The sequence below is a fragment of the Danio rerio genome, chromosome 8, assembly GCF_049306965.1.
Source record: "Danio rerio strain Tuebingen ecotype United States chromosome 8, GRCz12tu, whole genome shotgun sequence".
Taxonomy (NCBI): Eukaryota; Metazoa; Chordata; class Actinopteri; order Cypriniformes; family Danionidae; genus Danio; species Danio rerio.
Window position 1 is genome coordinate 14,422,645 of NC_133183.1, and position 11,649 is coordinate 14,434,293.

General features: G+C 33.2%; 1 non-coding gene across 1 annotated transcript; it reads right to left on the reverse strand.

Annotated features, from left to right (window-relative positions):
• Positions 1-699: 699 nt before the first annotated feature.
• si:dkey-104n9.1 lies at positions 700-5,451 on the reverse strand. The gene is made up of 3 exons (XR_223934.6): positions 5,124-5,451; positions 4,851-4,985; positions 700-1,408 (listed from the first exon to the last, which is right to left on the reverse strand). It is a non-coding gene; the product is annotated as a si:dkey-104n9.1 (transcript).
• Between the last annotated feature and the right edge of the window lie 6,198 nt (positions 5,452-11,649).

The window sequence follows — 11,649 nt, forward strand, 5'->3', positions numbered from 1 at the left end:
CTGTGCTAGTGGTTCTAATCTTACAGCAAATAGCAGAGAGGAGAGAATTTCAATTCTGATCTGAGCAATACCTCATGCTGCACTTGTTCTAAACTTTTATGAGTTTAAAAATAAACAAAGAAGATAATCTGAAGAATATTGGAAACAAGCAGCCATATATTGTAAAACAAATATATCTGTTGATTAACAGTTTCCATATTTTGATTCACAAGTGTTTTCCATTAATTTACAGTTATGAATTGCATTATGGTAATTATGGTACAGTATATACCTTGATCTCTGCTCTGTCGACTAAAATTGAAATTTCAACTGTAGAGTTAATAGTGAATTTTATTGATATTTTAGTAGCTTGAAATAATATAACGTAGAAGAAAAAATAAAAATAAGTCTGTAAAATAAGAGAAAATATACTGGCATTATTACAAGATTTTTGTACCATAATATAAAGCCGCAAAATTACTTTAAACTATTAAAACTTTTAATAAAAGTCACATTTTCAAACTTTTTTAAAGGTTTTAGTTGTTAGAGGTTAAAGTTGTTAAAAGATAGATCAAGGTCCTATAATGCAATTCAAAAGCATAAATAAATCTGGAAAAATAAAAAACATCAATCACAAAAATGTGAATGACTGCCAATTTAAAGATATTTTTTTTATAGTGTAGTAGGAACAAAAAATACTATAGAGTCAATAACTGCCAGTTTAGTTCAGATGCTCAAGAAGATTTGTTTATCAAACTTGTTTTCAATAAATAAAAATAAGAGGATGACAACATAATAAAACATAAATAAATGCAGAATGAAAGAAGAATTTGCACCTTTAACAGTTCAAAATTATGCATGTCTGTTTTTGTAAATGAAACCTACTATCCAAATGTACAAAGCAGATGGCTAAGTGAATATTGCAGGAGAATGACTCGACACCTGAGAGTGTGAAAGACGGGTGACAAACAGCTGACAAAGCGCTGTAAACTTTAACATTTTATGAACTGCTCTTCACTTCACCTGCACTCCCATGATGACAACTTTGCCTTTATTTGCATTATATATATATAAATAAGATGGAGTGAGATATTTTCCAGTTCTTTACAGAGTATAAATTAAAAAGATGCATTATTTACAAAAGAATAGATCTATTTAATTTTCATAAAAGCACAACATATTTACAATATAAAACATATGTATGCATATAACAAAATATCTATTGTACATGTAGTTTTCTGTTCTTTCTCTGTACAGCATGGTAATATATATCATTCACTGACTCGGTGTCTTTGGCGCTCAGATAGCCGAGGATGGAGTTTCCAGCCCAGAGACTGACCCCTGCTAGGCAGAAACAGAGCTGTGGGCTTTTCCACGGAGATGTGGTGATCTGGGTGTGGAGCATGAAGACGACAACAGCCAAAGTCCCCTAAATACGAACAGATTTACATGGTTAATCGTGCGAAATCATAGGGAGCAAATAGAAAGAGGTCATATGATCTGTATTGTGTGTTGTCCTGCATTTTTGTCAGATTGATCACAAATTGAGCACAATAAATAGCGTAAATGGGGTCTGAAATGTTTTGAGCTTGTCCACTTTTGACCACTTCTTTCACTGCTTTCATAGTGTAGACACTCACATAGTCAAATATGTTTTACCAGCCACAAAAGTCTGCCTCCTCTCTGCGTATTGGCTTATTTTTATAAATATTATGGGATGTGGTGTTGAAACATGAAGGCAAAAGTTTAATATAAACCTATAAATACGATATAAAAGTGAAAAAAACAAGACTGAAAAAGCACTATGTTTTCTTGCTAGTGCAGATTCTAACACAAATCATCTGAGTAGTTTTGCAACTGTCAAACTAGGACTGCACAATATATCGTTTTAGCATCCAGTTTGTGCATCCGCAATAGTCACATTGCAGGGTTTGCTATGTTAAATTGGGATTATAGTTGACCAGGAGCCGTAATCCAGAACATGGAGTCATTGGAGATTTTTACCATAATGGAACAAATGTTACATGTTTTTAAGGCCTATGACTGTATGAGCTTATTAAAGAGAGTTTAAAGAATTCAGGCACATTTAAAACTTGACTTAAAAAATATTTTATTGAATTATTTATAAAATGAAGATGCCATGAAGTGCAATTTTACTTTGATTATTCCATTTCTGTACCTGAATTCTTACCAACTAGAGCTTTTTAAGTTATCTGGTGAAACTGTATTCATATCGCAAAATACCGTATATCGCAGAACAACAAAGCATCACAATGTCAGACTTTTCCAATATCAGGCAGCCCTACGTCAAACCATCATCAATAATGTAAGCTTATTTAGATTAACAGATTATTAAAAGCTCATGCATATACCAATTACAGACTTTGGCCCTCAGGAAGAAATCAGGAAGGTGGTTAAAAATGGACAAAATGGTAACACTTTACAATAAGGTTCATTAGTTAATGCATTTACTAACATGAACTAATCATGAACAACACATGTACAGCATTTATTAATCATAACTGAACATTTACTAATGCATTATTAACATCCAAGTCCATGCTTGTTAACATTAGTTAATGCACCATGAGTTAACATGAACTAACAATGAACAACTGTATTTTCATTAACTAACGTTAACTAACATGAACAATTACAGTAGTAAATGTATTGTTCATTGTTTGTTCATGTTAGTAAATGCATTAATTAACATTAACTAATGAACCTTATTGTAAAGTGTGACCGACAAAATAATCACCAGGTGTAAACGGGAATGTGCCTCCTTTCACTACTGGTGATCTGATTGAACAAAAAGCAAGTTAGAGTAAACAAGGCCAATATTGTGGTGATCATTTGTGTTTTCAATGTGAATGTTTTTCCACTATAAAATTTTTCACACAATTTGTGACAAATTAGTTCCAATCAATCTGCTTGAAATTTTGCAATGTCAAAATTTGACTTTCAACGTGAAATTTTGTTGGTGTTTTTTAAGTGTTTTAATTCTTTTAACAAAAACGTGCAAATAAAATGATAGGTCTAGATTGCTCTGCAAGGTAATTTGCTTATTTTGCTAAAGTAGATGATATATTTAAGGGAATAATCCACCCATGAATTTAAATTTTCTCGCTATTTACTCACCCTCAAGTTGTTCTAAACCTTCATCAGTTTCTTTTTTTCTGTTGAACACAAATGAAGGTATTCTTGAGAGGAAAAGCAAATACTATAGAAGTCAATGGTTACGGGTTTTCAGCTTTCCTCAGAATATCTTCCTTTGTGTTCAACAGGTGAAAGAAAATCAAACAGGTTCGTGACAGGTGAAGGGTGAGTAAATATTGACAGCATTTTCATTTTTTCGGTGAACTATCCCTTTAAATACATACTTCATTTGAAAAAAGAAACAAATACATGTTTGTGATGTTGTTTATGGATGGTTATTCAAACTACGAATTAATGAAACAGAGAAATCGTGAAACTGTGTTGCCAACAGCCAAGCGGGCCATCATAGTTGACTAATAATGCTTGTGTGAAACAGAATGCTTAGCATTTTACAGAGACTAGAAATAATGCAATAATAATAAAAAATATGTTAAACACTTTCTGCAGATAATGCAGGTTAATACCACCTATTGTGGTATTAAATAAAATAATAACCTTTTAAAAAAGCATTATATGGCATTCTCAAATCCTAATGTTATTTAGTTTGCAAGAAATACTAACAATATGGGCATCATGATGGCGCAGTGGGAAACACCATCGCCTCACAGCAAGAAGGTCACTAGTACAGGCCCGGGCTGGGTCAGTTGGCATTTCTGTGTGGAGTTTGCATGTTCTCCCCTTGTTCACATGGATTTTCTCTGGGTGCTTCGGTTCCCCCCACAGTCCAAAGACTATAGGTGAATTGAATAAGCTAAATTGGTCGTGGTGTATGTGTGTGTGTGAGTGTGTATGGGTGTTTCACAGTGTTGAATTGTGGCTGGAAGGGCATCTTCTGGGTAAAACATGCTGGAGGGGTTGGCGGTTCATTCCGCTGTGGTGACCCCTGATTAATAAAGGAACTAAGGTGCTCAGAGGAAGGCATAGGTACATACAAACATTTGTTTTGGGAGTGTACTGAAATAAATAACTTTTGAGATAATGTGTCACTGACCTCAAAGGACATACTGGAATCAGACATACCATGTTGTCCTAAGCTTTTCCTTTTAAATAATGATTCCTTTTTTGACTTTTCTTTATTTGAGAAAAAAAATCTTATTTTCTGCTCTAACAGCAGCTAAAGAAATATTAGCTTTACGTTGGCATCCTCCAAACTCCCTGGACCGGAAACACTGGATGTATATGTTCTTGGACATCGAAAATATGGAACTGTCTGTGGCAAGGATACATGGCGCCTCACCAAAAACTATTACTTCATGGATATTTGCATTAACTAAGATAAAAGATATGCTACCGTGATTTTTTTTTCTTAGCATTTTATTTAACCTATGTAAAAGTCCAGTATATCTACCTTTGTTAAAAGTGTTCTTGTAAGAAGTTAAATGCAGAGGTTAATTTATTTATTTACATTTTTTTTATTATTCTACCCTTTTTATGTGTATATATATATAAATTTACTATTTTTATTCTCTCTCTTTGAGAATATTCTATTCTCTGTCTTTTCCTCCTATCTATTTCCTTTTTTGTTAATTATTTATAATTTTTTTCGCGGGGGGTAGGTGGGGTGGGGTAATAATAGAAAATGCAGTTGGTTGGTATCCTTGTATGTGTGCAAGATTATTTTCAACTGTTTAATAAAAACTTGATCACAAAAAAATAAAATAAAGGAACTAAGCCGAAAAGAAAATGAATGATTAAATACCGACAATATGACTTACCACAGCTCGGCTGGTGAAGACAGACACCTCATTGGTTCCCATTTGTTTTTGAGTAATAAAAGAGGCAAAACTGTCTCCAATCATCATGGCTCCAAATGCACGGGTGAGATGAAGATTATCCTCATATCCATGTATCTACAATGAGTAAATACACATTATGAATTATACCACCGTCCTTCTCACAATGTAACCATCTTTCTGCAATACTTCATATATTATCCATATCAAACAGTTAAATGGAATTATTAGATTGTGTTTTGTAGATGTTTTTACCTGTGACCCAAGAAGCCATCCTGGAAAAACCAACCACATGAGGCCAAAAATGAAGTTGGCAAAAAAATCCATTTGAAGGAAAAACCTCTGGGGCCTGGTGAGCAGTTCAGATCGTTTCAAAGAGCCTTTCAACTGACTGTGATCCAAGATCAAAAGAATCAAACTGTTTAGAAGAAAGAACAAGAACACCGCCACATCCACCATGGGAAGCTGGAGAGGAAAGAAAAAAATCAAGAGCTTATTTTTGTGATGCTTATGGTTGATGGAGTTGTAGCAAACATTTTGTTTCATGGCTAAGGGCACTGTTCAGATGCTGGGGCGACACATTTATATATATATATACATTTATATATATATTTATATATAGCCTACTTTTTTTGCCGCGAACTTAACATAATAAAACCTCAAAATCTTATATGTTCTATATGTAATTTTCTAATAGTATTTTGGCCATTTTTAATTCAGTGTTTCACCTTGTTGGTTTGGTTATAACAAAAAAAATAATAATTTAATGAAAGAAATAGGCTACTCTTCAGAATCAAGGCTGCTAAAACAGTATTTAATTCTATAATAACACTCATTTGTGTGTGGTTTTTTTTTTGAGACATTTTTTGTCACTTTACCTTCCACCATGCAACAGAGATTTATAAATGCATTTGTTGTTGACTTCAAAACATTGGAATAGAGATATTCAGGAGGTTAAACTATAGCCTTAAATGTTTTATATCATTTTTCAAAACATTTAGGGCCATTTTAATTTAAAATGTTGTGTTTCACCTTATTGGTTTGGTTGTAACTCTTTAACAAATTTTGATTAAATGTAATTAAATAGAAAAAAATAAGCTGCTCTTCAGAATTAAGGCTGCTAAAACACTAATTAATTTTATAATTATTTTGATTCTTTGAAATATTGTCTCTTTAAACATCCACCAAGTATTAAAGGCAGCATTATTTACAAATGCATTTGTTGTTTTATTCAAAACATCGAAGGTTAGAGATTTTCAGGAAGTTTTAAACTTAAGATATTAAAACCACCAAGCCTTATGTTTGTATCATTTTCTAATACTTTTTAAGGCCATTTTTATTCAGTGTTTGTAATGTTGTGTTTCACCTTGGTTTGTTATAAAATATAACTCTTTAACAAAAAATTATTACCTCAAACGTTTAGTTACCCTAACTTTTTTGGTTTTACAGTGTACTAAACCACATTATTGTTTGTTAATAAGGGCTTTCTTTTAATTTGTTTGTTAGGGGCTCAAATACATTTTAAACCATTCACTGGTTATGCATTTCAAATCCCCCCCCTGCTCGTTCCCTGCTCGTGAAGCATGGTTTGCATAGGAGCTACAAATTAATGCTAAAGGTCAGGTGTTTAGTTAAGATGTTTAAATCACTTAACACAAATATGAAAGATGTTTCACCTACTCACTCACTTTCCTTTATGCTTTACAATATTAGATTGTTAAAGCATAAAATGCATTATATTATTATTCATAAAGTTTCACATTTATTTTTTTAGTCATTAAGGGAAAACTGTTATCCATACATAAATCATCTACACGTTTATTCATGAATTAATAAAATATATAACTCATAATGTACATATTATTCATTCATTCATTTTATTTTTGGCTTAGTCCCTTTATTAATCTGGGGTCACCCCAGCGGAATGAACCGCCAACTTACCCAGCATGTGTTTTTACGCAGCGGATGCCCTTCCAGGTGCAACTCATCACTGGGAAATATCTACAGGTGCGGATAGGTCATCTGGCAATTCTGGCAAATGCCAGAAGTGCCGGACCATTTTTTAAATGTGGGCCGGTCAGTTTTTTTTTTTTTTATGTATCGTTTTTACATACAGGCAGCTTTTAACTCTTCCAAGATGTGAATATGATGATGATGATAATAGTAGTAATAATAATAAATGTTAAGAATTTGGCCCAATCAGCAACGGCCGGCTGGTTTCGAGATGAGCCGACCTAATCCGACCTAATCAGAGGTTACATGGACATAATCAAAATCTGGCAAGAATGTCAAACAAACAGTAAGTGCAACACAAGCCAATTGTCTGAGATGGACCGTAAAAAAAGTAAAGGTGGTGGCGAAAAGTTCAGAGAAAGCAAAAAAAAGGGAACAACGCAGTGGCGTAGTGGGTAGCGCTGTCTCCTCACAGCAAGAAGGTCGATGGTTTGAGCCTCGGTTGGTTCAGTTGGTGATTCTATGTAAAATTTGCATGTTCTACATGTGTTGACGTGGGTTTTCTCCACATGCTCCGGTTTCCCCCACAAGTCCAAAGACATGCGCTATAGGGGAATTGGGTAAACTAAAATTGTGTGGATGTGTGTGTATGGGTGTTTCCCAAAACATGCTGGATAAGTTAGCGGTTCATTTCACTGTAACGACCCCAGATCAATAAAGGGACTAAGCCGAAAATAAAATGAATGTGTGTATAAATTTGTTATAAATTTGTTGTTTTTGTTTCACTCACAAACAATAAATGTTTAAATATCTATTAAATATGGTACTGCTTATATTATTTCACCATCTGTACACCAATATAAGTAGTGAATGTGCGTGTCCGTGGGTGGTGCTGTGTCGGTGTGGTAATGTGGGCTGGTGTGGCTACAGTGCCAGGGCTTACTTTTTGTCCCAGTCCACCCCTGAACATCTATACACACTCATACACTAAGGACAATTTTAGCTCACCCAATTCACCTATACCGCATGTCTTTCGACTTGTGGGGGAAAACGAAGCACCCGGAGGAAACCCACACAAACACAGAGAGAACATGCAAGATCCATACAGAAATGCCAACTGACCCAGCTGAGGCTCGAACCAGCAACCTTCTTACAGTGAGGTGACAGTGATACCCACTGCACCACCGTGTCGCCATGTACATATCAATGAAAGATAAATGTTTGAACACATAACTGCAGATTAGCATACAGCTTAACATGTTATCACACGTGTCAGCTTTAGCATATATTTATGGCTACTATAATACACAAAGAAGCTTATAGCCAGCTATTTATCACATGATTTTTTTTTTCTTTTTGAACAGGCAACTTAACTCTTTAATAGAAATCATTGGGAATTAGGTGCTTGTATATTGTTGACAATGAGGAATGAGAATTTATTTACTGCTTTTATTTATCAAGCAAAACATATAGCAATAAATAAATAAGTATATTAAAGGCCATGTAAAATAGATCGAGATAAGACCAAAACAATGTTCAAAGGGATTTTCAAGTGGCTCTAAACTTTTATTAGTTTCTTTCTTCTGTTGGACACAGAACAGATCCCCCCCATTGTGTAAAGCGCTTTGAGGGCCCAGAAAAGCGCTATATAAATGTAAGGAATTATTATTACTATTATTATTATTATTATTACTCTCAGAAATAAAGGTACACAAGCTGTCACTGGGGTGGTACCATTCCAAAAGGTACAAATTTGTACCTAAAAGTCCATATTATTACCTCAAGGGTACATATTAGTACCTAAAAAGTGCAAAAGTGTTCCTCTTAAAATTTTTATACACTAAATATACTTTTGAGGCACCAATATGGACCCTTCAAGTACAAATGTGTACCTTTTGAAAAGGTGTGACCCCAGTGACAGCTCTCGTACCTTTATTGAGTGTAGGAAAAACTAATACTACGGAAGTAAATGGTTATATGAAGTGTTCAGATGCAAAAACCTCTAAGTGCCATCTGAAATGTTCTGCCAAAAATAGGCATTATTCTTAGCTTCCTTTGTTTATGTTGAGTTATTTCACTTTAAAAAACAAATTTCAGTCAGCATTTAGAGGTTTTTGCATCTGAACTCTTCATATGTTTTGTGACATTTTTCAAAATATCTTCTTTTGTGTTTAAACGACTCAAAGGCTTGAAAGAAGTAATGTGTGAATAACTGACGACTGAATTTTCTTTGCGTGAACTGTCCCTTTAAGGCCAATGCTGGAGTAAACCAAATGCATGTGAATATTATAAATGATTCACCATAGATACAATTCAGAAGCAGAACCAGAACAGTAATGTAGTAATGCAGTAATGTATAAAAGGAAGTTTTTCAAAAGATAATAAAATATAAAAGCTTTATCTGTTTACACACTTGCAAAATTAAGGATGTTGTAGTACAGTATGTGCCAGGTCATGCTAGTTGACAGTGTCACTAAAAAAATATTCACTCTTGCATATATTGTAACTGTATGTGTGTTTTGGCTGTCAAGTACCGATGTGTATTAAACACATATTATTATATATTATATTATTATAGTATTATATATTTTCATAAAAACACATTTTTATCGTTTACATGGAGATGATACATGGATTTTTTAGGCCACCAAAATACTGTTGATATGCAAATGAATGACCAAAATGCAGTTTTAAATTGAAGTGTTATGGCAATGCCCACTGGTAGGACCCAGCCAACCATGCAGGTGTAGGACAAGATGTTATCTTGATAAACTTCCTCCTTTTCAAATCACTTAAAGTTCACTATTTAACATAACATTGTTGAATGCATTTTTTAAGTAATACATAAATATGTTTACATCATATCTGTTAAAAACTGGGATGTAAAACTTTGGGAAACCCACCCCCAACAAATCCCAAAATGACTCCAAATAAAAAAAATAAAAAGTTTTGATAGCCTAATACACAGAAATGTAATCAAATCTCAATTACTTTTGTTTACTGTATGATGTAAATGTACATTTTCATTGAAGTTATCATTAAAGAGCAGCAAATGAACTAGATTTTTAGTTTGATTAATAACAGAGGTGTCAGATCTAAAATGAACACATTTTATTAACAGTTTAAAGCAAAAAACTAAAAATTTAAAACACAATGAGTTGTGTTTAAAATAAAGCCTGCAAAGATAGACATGTTTGCGTATTATTATGCATATTGGTAATTAGGCATTGTCCACATCCGTGCCTTTTCAAATCGCATAGAAGCTTATGTGACGAACAGTGTCTTTATCATGGAGTGTGTCCGACAGTCTCACACCACTGCATGAATTGACTGATTTGAAAGTTGCACACACTCTAAAAAATGTTGGATTATTTTAACTCAAAATCGAGTATATGGACAAACCAAGCCATTGAGTTTAAGATAGGCTATTAATTTAACTCCAAACTTTAATCCAGTATTTGGGTTTTTCCATATTTTACACAGTTTTGGGTTCAAATAACCCAGTATTTTTTAGAGCATAGGAAGGGCGATTTTTTTTTAATAGAAAGGAGGGGATTGCATCCATTTTTATATTCACTTCAAAATGCTTTCAAGCCAAAAAAATGAAAGCATAATTCTCTTGAACAGCTCTTGCAATTTGCCTATAATCCCATTTGAGATGAGCTCTGTGTACTGCCACCTTTTATAGAAAGATTAAAAATGAGGGTGAAATAAGGTTATACTTAAAAGGGATGATAGCAGATAGAATAGTAAAATATGGGAGAATCCCAGGAAAAATGAGAGGGCTGACTGGTATGGTTTATGTTGGTTATCTCAAATTTCATTGGTATTAGGACCTATAATAAGAATATAAAAATCATGTTAATCCATACACTCAGAAAAAACGGTTCAGTGTTGTACTAAGGAAAAAACCCTTGTCACTATGGGCAGTACCTTTTTATGGAACAGAATTGTACCGAAAGACAAAGAAACAAAGTTGTATCATTGCAGTTTGTACCTTTAGGGACACCAAGGGAAATCAAAAAGTACCTTTGGTTTTTAAAAACTGCAGATACAATATTGTACCTTCATCAAAGGTACAAATCTGATCCATGAATGTACCACTACAGTAACAAGACACTTTATACCTTGACAGTATCAAATACATTCCTTCAAGAACTATTCAGGGGCATTTTGCCACTGTACTGTATATCCAAAATGCATCAATTTATTTTCAGTAAATATTAAACCTCAAAGACATTTTTAAACAATTTTTTAAAAGTTTCTTTTTGTGTAAATGCACCTTTTGCATTGACAATAAAGAAAAAAAAAATACTTTGAATAAATCAAAAGATCTTTTTTTTTGTTAAACATTTCACAACACTTTTTAACAAAAATGTAACAGAAATACATTCTCCCATGTACAATATAAAACATTTTTAAAAGTTTTAAAATTTGAATATAGAAATTATGCAAAAATATTGTAATGAGATTTGCACAATGTTTGATTCGTTTTACAACACTAAAATGTCTGCATGAGCACTTTGCATTTGCAGGACTTTTGCCAGCTCACATGCGTAGTGGAAAGCAAATGGCAAAAGGTGCAGATATCAATAGTGAAACTGTATTTATCAGAAAATGCTCACCAAATGTGTATTAAAAATGCCTTAAATGTTTAGTTTACAATACCTTTAGTTTTGTTGTACCAGTTGTTTTGTTCTATAGAACTTATATAATGTTTATGAGTTTCTTTAAACATATGCTTTTAAATGATGATTCATGTTGTAATATGGAAATTATTGATAAATCACTTTGCCTTTCCAGTAATATTTATTTTCATAGATATTGT